Source organism: Phaseolus vulgaris, chromosome 11 (assembly GCF_051622355.1).
Source record: "Phaseolus vulgaris cultivar YP4 chromosome 11, ASM5162235v1, whole genome shotgun sequence".
Classification (NCBI taxonomy): Eukaryota; Viridiplantae; Streptophyta; class Magnoliopsida; order Fabales; family Fabaceae; genus Phaseolus; species Phaseolus vulgaris.
This window is the reverse complement of record NC_143508.1, coordinates 8319331-8328733: the sequence shown is the minus strand read 5'-3', so window position 1 is coordinate 8328733 and position 9403 is coordinate 8319331. Positions and strand designations below refer to the sequence as shown.

Sequence of the window (9403 nt, the reverse complement as noted above, 5' to 3'; positions counted from 1 at the left end):
TCTTATTTTTATTTTATTTTATCATGTCTCCTCATGTTCTCTAAATATAAAAAACATTATAATTTAACAAAACTAAATTGTTATTACATATGTTAAAAGGTTATCAACTTTAATAATAATAACAAAAAATATATCTAAAAGTGATTTTAACTTATTAATGTATAATTTTTTGAAATTAATACATAAAAATTAAATTTTAAAATAATCATAGATATAAATATTCTTTAAAAGATATATAATTACAAATTTATTTTTATATTTATATTTATTGATACCATACCATAATTGATAAATTCTTATTAAATATATATATATATATATATATATATATATATATATTAATAGATAAATTATATAAATTAAATTTTAAAATAATGTATAAAATATATAAAATAATTTGTACAAAATACAAGAGAGAAGACGAGAAGACAGACAAAGACAGGACAGAGAGAAAGGAGAATAAAAATACAAGACTCTATGGTGGTAAGGTTACTCTTAAGTTTTGGATAAATCCAACACTCTTTCTTTCTTCGTCTTCTTTTAGGTAAGCAACATTTCTTTGTCTCAACTCTTTGTCTCCATTCTCTGTCTTTTTTATTTCTCGTTCTTTCACAAAATCCAATTCTCAAATCTCCTAATTCCTCTTTGAACCCTGATTTTTTTCTTGTTCTTTTTTCTATTGACCCTTACAATCTTATAACATTTACAATTACTTTTAATCATATCACTTCAAATCTCAGACCTTTGTCGGATTGATTTTGTATCCACGCCTGAATGCGAATGATACAAATTCAAAACACTTTGTGGAATCAGTTCAGACTGGTTTAGAGAGGGAATTTAACTTTGCTTTGAAGGCACAATCACAAATATGTGATTCTCTAGGTCGAACTCGATCGATAAAGACCCAAAATTTGGTTCAGGTCTTTACCAATTTCTCCACAGGCGATACAAAAAATCTGATTTACCAAAAATTAAAATCCTCAGAAGTTTGGTGAAAACTACTGAAAATATTTGTGTTGCTTTAAATGAGAAAGAAGTATATAATGATTTGGTGGATGCAAAGAAACTTAAAAGTGAAGTGTGTGACGAAACAAAATGTTTGTTGTTTGTGAATAGGAGCTCAAGAGTGATATACTAAAAGCCAAGCGCAAAATGAAGGTGAAAAGGAACGTAAGAGTAATGACCTTGAGACTGGAGTTATGCAAATGCAACCTGTTAGTGATAATGATAAGGTTAAGGAGAAAGGTTCCAAATTTGAGTTGCCAGTTGGAAACCCCAATAAAGACTATACAATCAACATTAAAAAAAGTTAGAAAATGGTGATAGCAATGTTAAAAGTAATGGTGTTGATAAACAAAGAAATAAAGGTTCTATTATTACTATTTCAAAGGTTTTATGGGAAAAAAGTTGTCTTCCAAGTTAAAAAACCTTTTATCTTTTGGGATTCTACGAGGACTGCTTGTGAAATATGTTCACATCCTCAAAGAAACTTAAAAGTCAAGTGTGTGACGAAACAAAATGTTTGTTGTACATTAAACAATGGATGATTAGGTCAATTCTTCTCAATTTGAATCACATGGTTATTGGGTACTGCGACAAAAGCTGAGTTTTTGTTTACTTGTATTGTGTATTGTTAAAAAATCATTATAGTTATTTCTTAATAGTTTTACGTCAATTAAGTGATTAAATTTTGCATTTATATGTAATAAATAATAATTATTCAATATAAATAATAATAATAAATTTAAATATTAGAAAAGTAATTTTTATTTCAAATATCTAAAGAATAAAATTATTTTATTAACATATGATTAAACTTCTAAAATATTTTTATCCATTAGAATAATTTTTTTACTAAATTTAATAAATAAATATATTAATCATATAACCGTCTAAATTATAAATGAATATATTTGACAATAATTATGTTTGAGATTATTTCAATCAAAATTTTCAATTGATTTACTTATTGAGTATATACATATACTAAGTAATAATAGTACACTCTAACTTAGATGCATAGCTCATTAATGTTCAAAATTGTTCCAATCATTTGTTATCTTTCTTATAGTAAAACCTCATGTATAAGGTGTGCCTCCAAAATCTGATGTAAGAACATATTCTCCTAAAATAACTAAATATAAAAGCATTGTTTTAAGATAAATTTTTATTCATTTTGCATAGTTGTGGGGTTATTAAAATGAAATTTGAAAAAAAACATATTTATTGAAAGTAATTTTTACGATTTACGAATATCAAATTTAATGAAGAGAATTCGTTTGATGAGTATTCTATTTATTTTCAATGAGTATTTTATATGAATTTTTTTTTAAAATTCAAATAATCTCTTATTATTCTAAAATGACATATGAAATTAATGTGATTAAATGTTTTCTTTACATGAGTTTGATGATTATGTTTTTAGTGAAGCTTTTTTATACATATGTTAACATTGTAATTAAGACAATGTGCAAAATAGTTCATTGTTGTATTTTTTAAATGTTTATAGATGAAAGTCTAATTGATATTATGAAAAAAAAAACATTAATTTAAAGTTACATATTTAGGTTTTTTTCACCGTTTGAAAAATTAAGATTTAAATTATTAGAACTCAATGTTTAACATAAAAATACAATTTACCAAAATTATATCATTTTCACTTTAATACATATTTTAATAATATTTATATAATTTAATGGGTGTTGAAGTTTTTATTATGAAGTAGAGACAAAATATATATGATGTTTCAATATATTGTATACTTATCTTGTTCAAATAAATAATTAATATTATTTTGAAACATAAACTGACTTATTTGAATAAAATATTAATATTATAATAAATGTAAAATATTAATTTAAAAAATGTAATAAAAAATTGTTTGAGTTATAAGTTTTCATTCTAGCAAATTTTGTATATATAAAAGAAGGGTTGGTGAAATATTGATATATATTGTTTGAGTTATAAAATAAAGGTATAAATATTGATTTTGATGGACTATGTAATAATATAGAGTGTGATATACTTTATATGTGTGTGTTTTTGATAAACAAGAAGTGTGACAAATTAACCTAATATTAAATAATATATAATTGATAATTTTTTGTTCTTGAATTTTGAAGTAGTTAGAGTATGTTATTATTTTCACTATCTAGATTTATAATGTATGTGATTATGTGTGTTATCTACATTTAAAATTTGTGGTGATGAAAATAATCTATATGTCAACTGTATTATATCATCAGATTTGTGATTGTTACAAAAATTGGTTCATCTTGTGTGTCATACTAGATAGAAAGGAAATAGACAATGTTGTATATAAAGAAAAGATTTTTAAATAAAGTTCAATATGTTTTATTACATTACTTAGATTTTTTTTTCTTCTCTTATTTTTATTTTATTTTATCATGTCTCCTCATGTTCTCTAAATATAAAAAACATTATAATTTAAAAAAACTAAATTGTTATTACATATATTAAAAGGTTATCAACTTTAATAATAATAACAAAAAATATATCTAAAGGTGATTTTAAGTTATTAATGTATAATTTTTTGAAACTAATACATAAAAAATAAATTTTAAAAGAATCATTGATATAAATATTCTTTAAAAGATATATAATTATAAATTTATTTTTATATTTCTATTTATTGATACCATACCATAGATAAATTCTTATATATATATATATATATTTCACAGATAAATCATATAAATTAAATTTAAAATAATGTATAAAAAATATAAAATAATTTGTACAAAATACAAGAGAGAAGACGAGAAGACAGACGAAGACAGGACAGAGAGAAAGGAGAATAAAAATACAAGACTCTATGGTGGTAAGGTTACTCTTAAGTTTTGGATAAATCCAACACTCTTTCTTTCTTCGTCTTCTTTGAGGTAAGCAACATTTCTTTGTCTCCATTCTCTCTCTTTTTTATTCCTCGTACTTTCAAAAAATTCAATTCTCAAATCTCCTAATTCTTCTTTAAAGCCTAATTTTTTTCTTGTGTTTTTTTCTATTGCATGCATGTACACACCCTTACAATCTTATAACATTTACAATTACTTTTAATCACATCACTTCAAATCTCAGGTCATTGTCGAGTTGATTTTGTATCCACGCCTGAATGCAAATGATACAAATTCAGAACACTTTGTGGAATCAGTTCACACTGGTTTAAAGAGGGAATTTAACTTTGCTATGAAGGCACAATCACAAATATGTGATTCTCTAGGTCGAACTCAATCGAAAAAGACCCAAAATTTGGTTCAGGTCTTTACTAATTCCTTTCACAGGCGATACCAAAAATCTGATTTACCAAAAATTAAAAACCTCAGAAGTTTGGTGAAAACTGCTGAAAATGTTTTTGCTGCTTTAAATGAGAAAGGAAGTAAAGAGTGATTTGGTGGATGCAAAGAAACTTCAAAGTGAAGTGCGTGACGAAACAAAATGTTTGTTGTTTGTGAAAATGAGCGAGAGAGTGGTGAAACTAAAAGCCAAGTGCAAAATGAAGGTGAAAAGGAACACAAGAATAATGACCTTGAGACCGGAGTTATGCAAATGCAACCTGTTAGTGATAATGATAAGGTTAAGGAGAAAGGTGACAATAATAAGATTGTTCCAATTTTGGGTTGCAAGTTGGAAACCCCAATAAAGGCTATACAATCAACATTCAAAAAGTTAGAAAATGGTGATAGCAATGTTAAGAGTAATGGTGTTGATAAAGAAAGAAATAATGGTTCTATTATTACTATTTCAAATCCGATGACATCTTCTAAAGGTTTTATGGGAAAAAAGTTGTCTTCCAAGTTAAAAAATCTTTTATCTTCTGGGATTCTAGAAGGACTACTTCTGAAATATGTTTTTAGCTTCAAAGTATTATTCTTTTCAATTTTTATATATGTTGTTTTTAGTTTTTTAATGTATACAGTCATGCCAAAAATACGTGTTTTTTTTGTACGTGAAATCTATAGGGCTTTTGGGAGTTGTTTTTGGCGTTGAAATTTTGTGTTATTGTGAAATTTGTAACAAGGTTGAGGTAAGTGAATGAATATGTATTTATTCTTTAGTTGTAAGTTAGATTTTAAATTACAGTGACTGTTGTTAATTTTTTTGAAAATTATGGACAAATACAACTACATTACAAGTAAATATAAAACTATGGTAATCATTATTATGTTAAATGTCATAAATTAAATTTTGTTTGGTTGATGGAAGTAGGTTGTGTCACCCACAGTTTTTGAGTTGCATGCTGGTAGTACAAACAAGCGTCCTCAGGAGTATATTTTTTTTCGAGAATGGAAGTAGTCTTCGTGATTTCATGAATACATTTTTAAATATTCCATTAGACACTTTAGTGGACGTTGTACAATAGGTTTTGAGAGGTTTCACAATGAGGACATCTAAGTTTTGTGCGAATTGTAGAGGTTTTGAATTTTTTCTTTTACCCATATTGTGTGATTGTCTACTTATTCCAAATCTTAACAAATAATATTCAATTACATTATTTACTCTTGAAGGTGTCAAGGTCGTATCAAAATTATTTGTAATTCATGTGTGGAACTATTAAAGGATTGTCAAGCTAGTCTCGCCTTAGCAAATGACACCAGTAATACCTCTGTACCAATTGCAGTTCAATCCAGGTATCTAAAGACATCTTAATATTTAAGATAACTTTGGGTGTTACTATGCATTCACATTAATATCAATCATTAGTATATTGTGAATACAAATGCTTTGTATTTATAGCATGATTCATTAATAAAGACACTTACTTTTGCAATGCTCTCTAATAAAATAGAGCTATTAACAATTGATAATTTGTATCGATAATAGTTCACATACTTTGTATTTATGTCACGCTTCATTTTCTTTGTTCTAACAAATAAAAAAAAACATATTATATCTATCATGAGGTTCAAATAATTTTATATTTATAATTTGGCATCTCATTTTGATTTTGCTGGACTAAAAAAATTATTTTTCACATGCAGAGATGTTTGCATGTGTAACAATATGAAATATGAAATAATCTCTTATTATTCTAAAATGAAATATGAAATTAATGTGATTACATGTTTTCTTTACATGAGTTTGATGATTATGTTTTTAGTGAAGTTTTTTTATAGATACATTAACATGGTAATTAAGACAATGTGCAAAATAGTTCATTTTAGTATTTTTAAAATATTTATAAATAAAAGTCATAATTGATATTGTGAAAAAAAACATAAATTTAAAGTTACATATTTAGTTTCTTTTCAAAGTTTGAAAAATTAAGATTTAAATTATTAGAACTCAATGTTTCACCATGAACATAAAAATACAATTTATCAAAATTATATAATTTTCACTTTGATACATATTTTAATAATATTTATATAATTTAATGGGTGTTGAAGTTTTTATTATGATGTAGAGACATAAAATATATATATATATATGATGTTTCAATATATTTTAATACTTGTTTGTTCAAATAAATAATTAATATTATTTTGAAACATAAACTGACTTATTAATGAAGTTATAATAACATATTAATATTATAATAAATGTAAAATATTAATTTAAAAATGTAATAAAAAAAATTTTGAGTTATAAGTTTTCATTCTAAATAATTTTTTTATATATAAAAGAAGGGTTGGTGAAACATTTTAAAGAAATAAATTCATAAAATAATAAAATAATAATTTAATATAAAATAAAGGTATAAATATTGTATTTGATGGATTATGTGTTAATATACAGTGATATACTCTATGTGTGTATTTTGATAAACATGAAGTGTGACAAATTAACCTAATATTATAGAATATATAATTGATAATTTTTTGTTCTTGAATTTTGAAGTAGAGAGTGTATGTTATTATTTTCATTATCTAGATTTATAATGTATGTGATTATGTTATCTACATTTAAAATTTATAGTGATGAAAATAATATATATGTGAATTGTATAATATATAATGAGATTGTGATTGTTACAAAAATTGGCTTATCTTTATGTGTCATACTAGATAGAAAGGAAATAGACAATACAGTCAACATTAAATTGGCTTATCTTTATGAGTCATACTAGATAGAAAGGAAAAGATTATACAGTCAACATTAAAAAAAATAGAAATTAGTAATGTTAAGAGTAATGGTGTTGATAAAGAAAGAAATAATGGTTCTATTATTACTATTTCAAAACCGATGACATCTTCTAAAGGTTTTATGGGAAAAAAGTTGTCTTCCAAGTTAAAAAATCTTTTATCTTCTGGGATTTTAGAAGGACTACTTGTGAAATATGTTTTTAGCTTCAAAGTATTATTATTTTCAATTTTTATATATGTTGTTTTTAAGTTTTTAATGTATACATTCATGCCAAAAATATGTGTTTTTTTTGTATGTGAAATCTATAGGGCTTTTGGGAGTTGTTTTTCGCGTTGGAATTATGTGTTATTGTGAAGTTTGTAACAAGGTTGAGGTAAGTAAATGAATATGTATTTATTCTTTAGTTGTAGGTTAGATTTTAAATTACAGTGACTGTTGTTAATTTTTTTGAAAATTATGGACAAATGCAACTACATTACAAGTAAATATAAAACTATGGTAATCATTATTATGTTAAATGTCATGAATTAAATTTTGTTTTGTTGATGAAAGTAGGTTGTGTCACCCACAGTTTTTGAGTTGCATGCTGGTAGTACAAACAAGCGTCCTCAAGAGTATATTTTTCTCGAGAATGGAAGTAGTGTTCGTGATGTCATGAATACATTTTTAAATATTTCATTAGACACTTTAGAGGAAGTTGTACAGAAGGTTTTGGGAGGTTTCACAATGAGGACATCTAAATTTTGTGTGAATTATGGATGTTTTGAAAAAACAATTTATCCATTTTGTGTGATTGTCTACTTATTCCAAATCTTAACAAATAATATTAAATTGCATTATTTACTTACTCTTGAAGGTGTCAATGTCGTATCAAATATAATTGTAATTCATGTGTGGAACTATTAAAGGATTGTCAAGCTAGTCTCGCCTTAGCAAATGACACCAATAATACCTCTGTACCAATTGCAGTTCAATCCAGGTATCTAAAGACATCTTAATATTTAAGATAACTTTGGGTGTTACTATGCATTCACATTAATATCAATCATTAGTATATTGTAAATACAAATGCTTTGTATTTATAACATGATTGATTAATGAACACAATTACTTTTGCAATGAGCTCTAATAAGATAGAACTATTAACAATTGATAATTTGTATCGATAATAGTTCACATACTTTGTATTTATGTCATGCTTCATTTTCTTTGTTCTAACAAATAAAAAGGAACATATTATCTCTATCATGAGGTTCAATTAATTTTATATTTATAATTTGACTTCTCATTTTGATTTTGCTGGACTAAAAAATTAATTTTCCACATGCAGAGATGTTTGCATGTGTAACAAATTACATATGGACATGATACAAGATTTGTATTGAGTATATATCATACAATATTTGTTATGTGATAGATTATTATTAATAGAAATGTTATTATTGTTATATTATTATATTGTTGAAAACCTATACTATATTTTTAATATTATTTATTATTTAATGGAATAAAATTATTTATTAAAATAAGTAATTCTGTAATGATTTTTTTTTTAATTTTTTTTATGTATTTTTTAATATGCTTAGTCTTAAAAACTAGTTTTTTTACTTATTTAGCGATGCAATCAAATTTTAAACAAATAGTTTTTTAAAAACAAACTCTTTTCAAACCAGGTATTTTAAATTTAAATAAATTTACTAATTATGAAAATGTTCCGTTTAATTTATTTACAATTTAGCTTTTCATTTGATTTTGGGAATTAACAAATTATTTTCTCAAATGCATTCATGTTTGCATGCGTAACAAATTACATATGCATATTATAAAAGATTAAGCATACACTACTTGTTATGGTATACATTTTTTACATTGACAATATCTTTTCTACTTAACTTTAGCCATGTTGATACAATATTAATTAATCAAAGTATTATAGGTTCTCAAAATTAGTTGTGCTTCCAAAGTCATTCAATCATGTAATGAAACATAGCACATCTTTTGGAAAAAGAAAGAAAAAATAGCTAGGGAGTAAGTATGTTCCTTGGGTTGTTGTACATATGTTGTCTCAAATATTGACTTCAATGATAACAATGATAACGATACATTTGACACATTTTGTGTACATAAAACTATGGATGATTAAGTCAATCATTCTCAATTTGAATCACATGGTGATTGAGCACTGCGAGAAAAACTGAATTTTTTTTACTTGTATTGTGTATTGTTCAAAATTCACTATAGTTATTTCTTAATAGTTTTATGTTAATTAAGTGATTAAATTTTGCTTGTTATATGTAAT

At 24.5% G+C, this 9403-nt stretch overlaps 1 pseudogene; it reads left to right on the top strand.

The window, feature by feature from the left end:
* The first annotated feature begins 1205 nt into the window (after nucleotides 1-1205).
* On the top strand, nucleotides 1206-9125 carry LOC150023030 (uncharacterized; annotated as a pseudogene).
* Nucleotides 9126-9403: the final 278 nt, after the last annotated feature.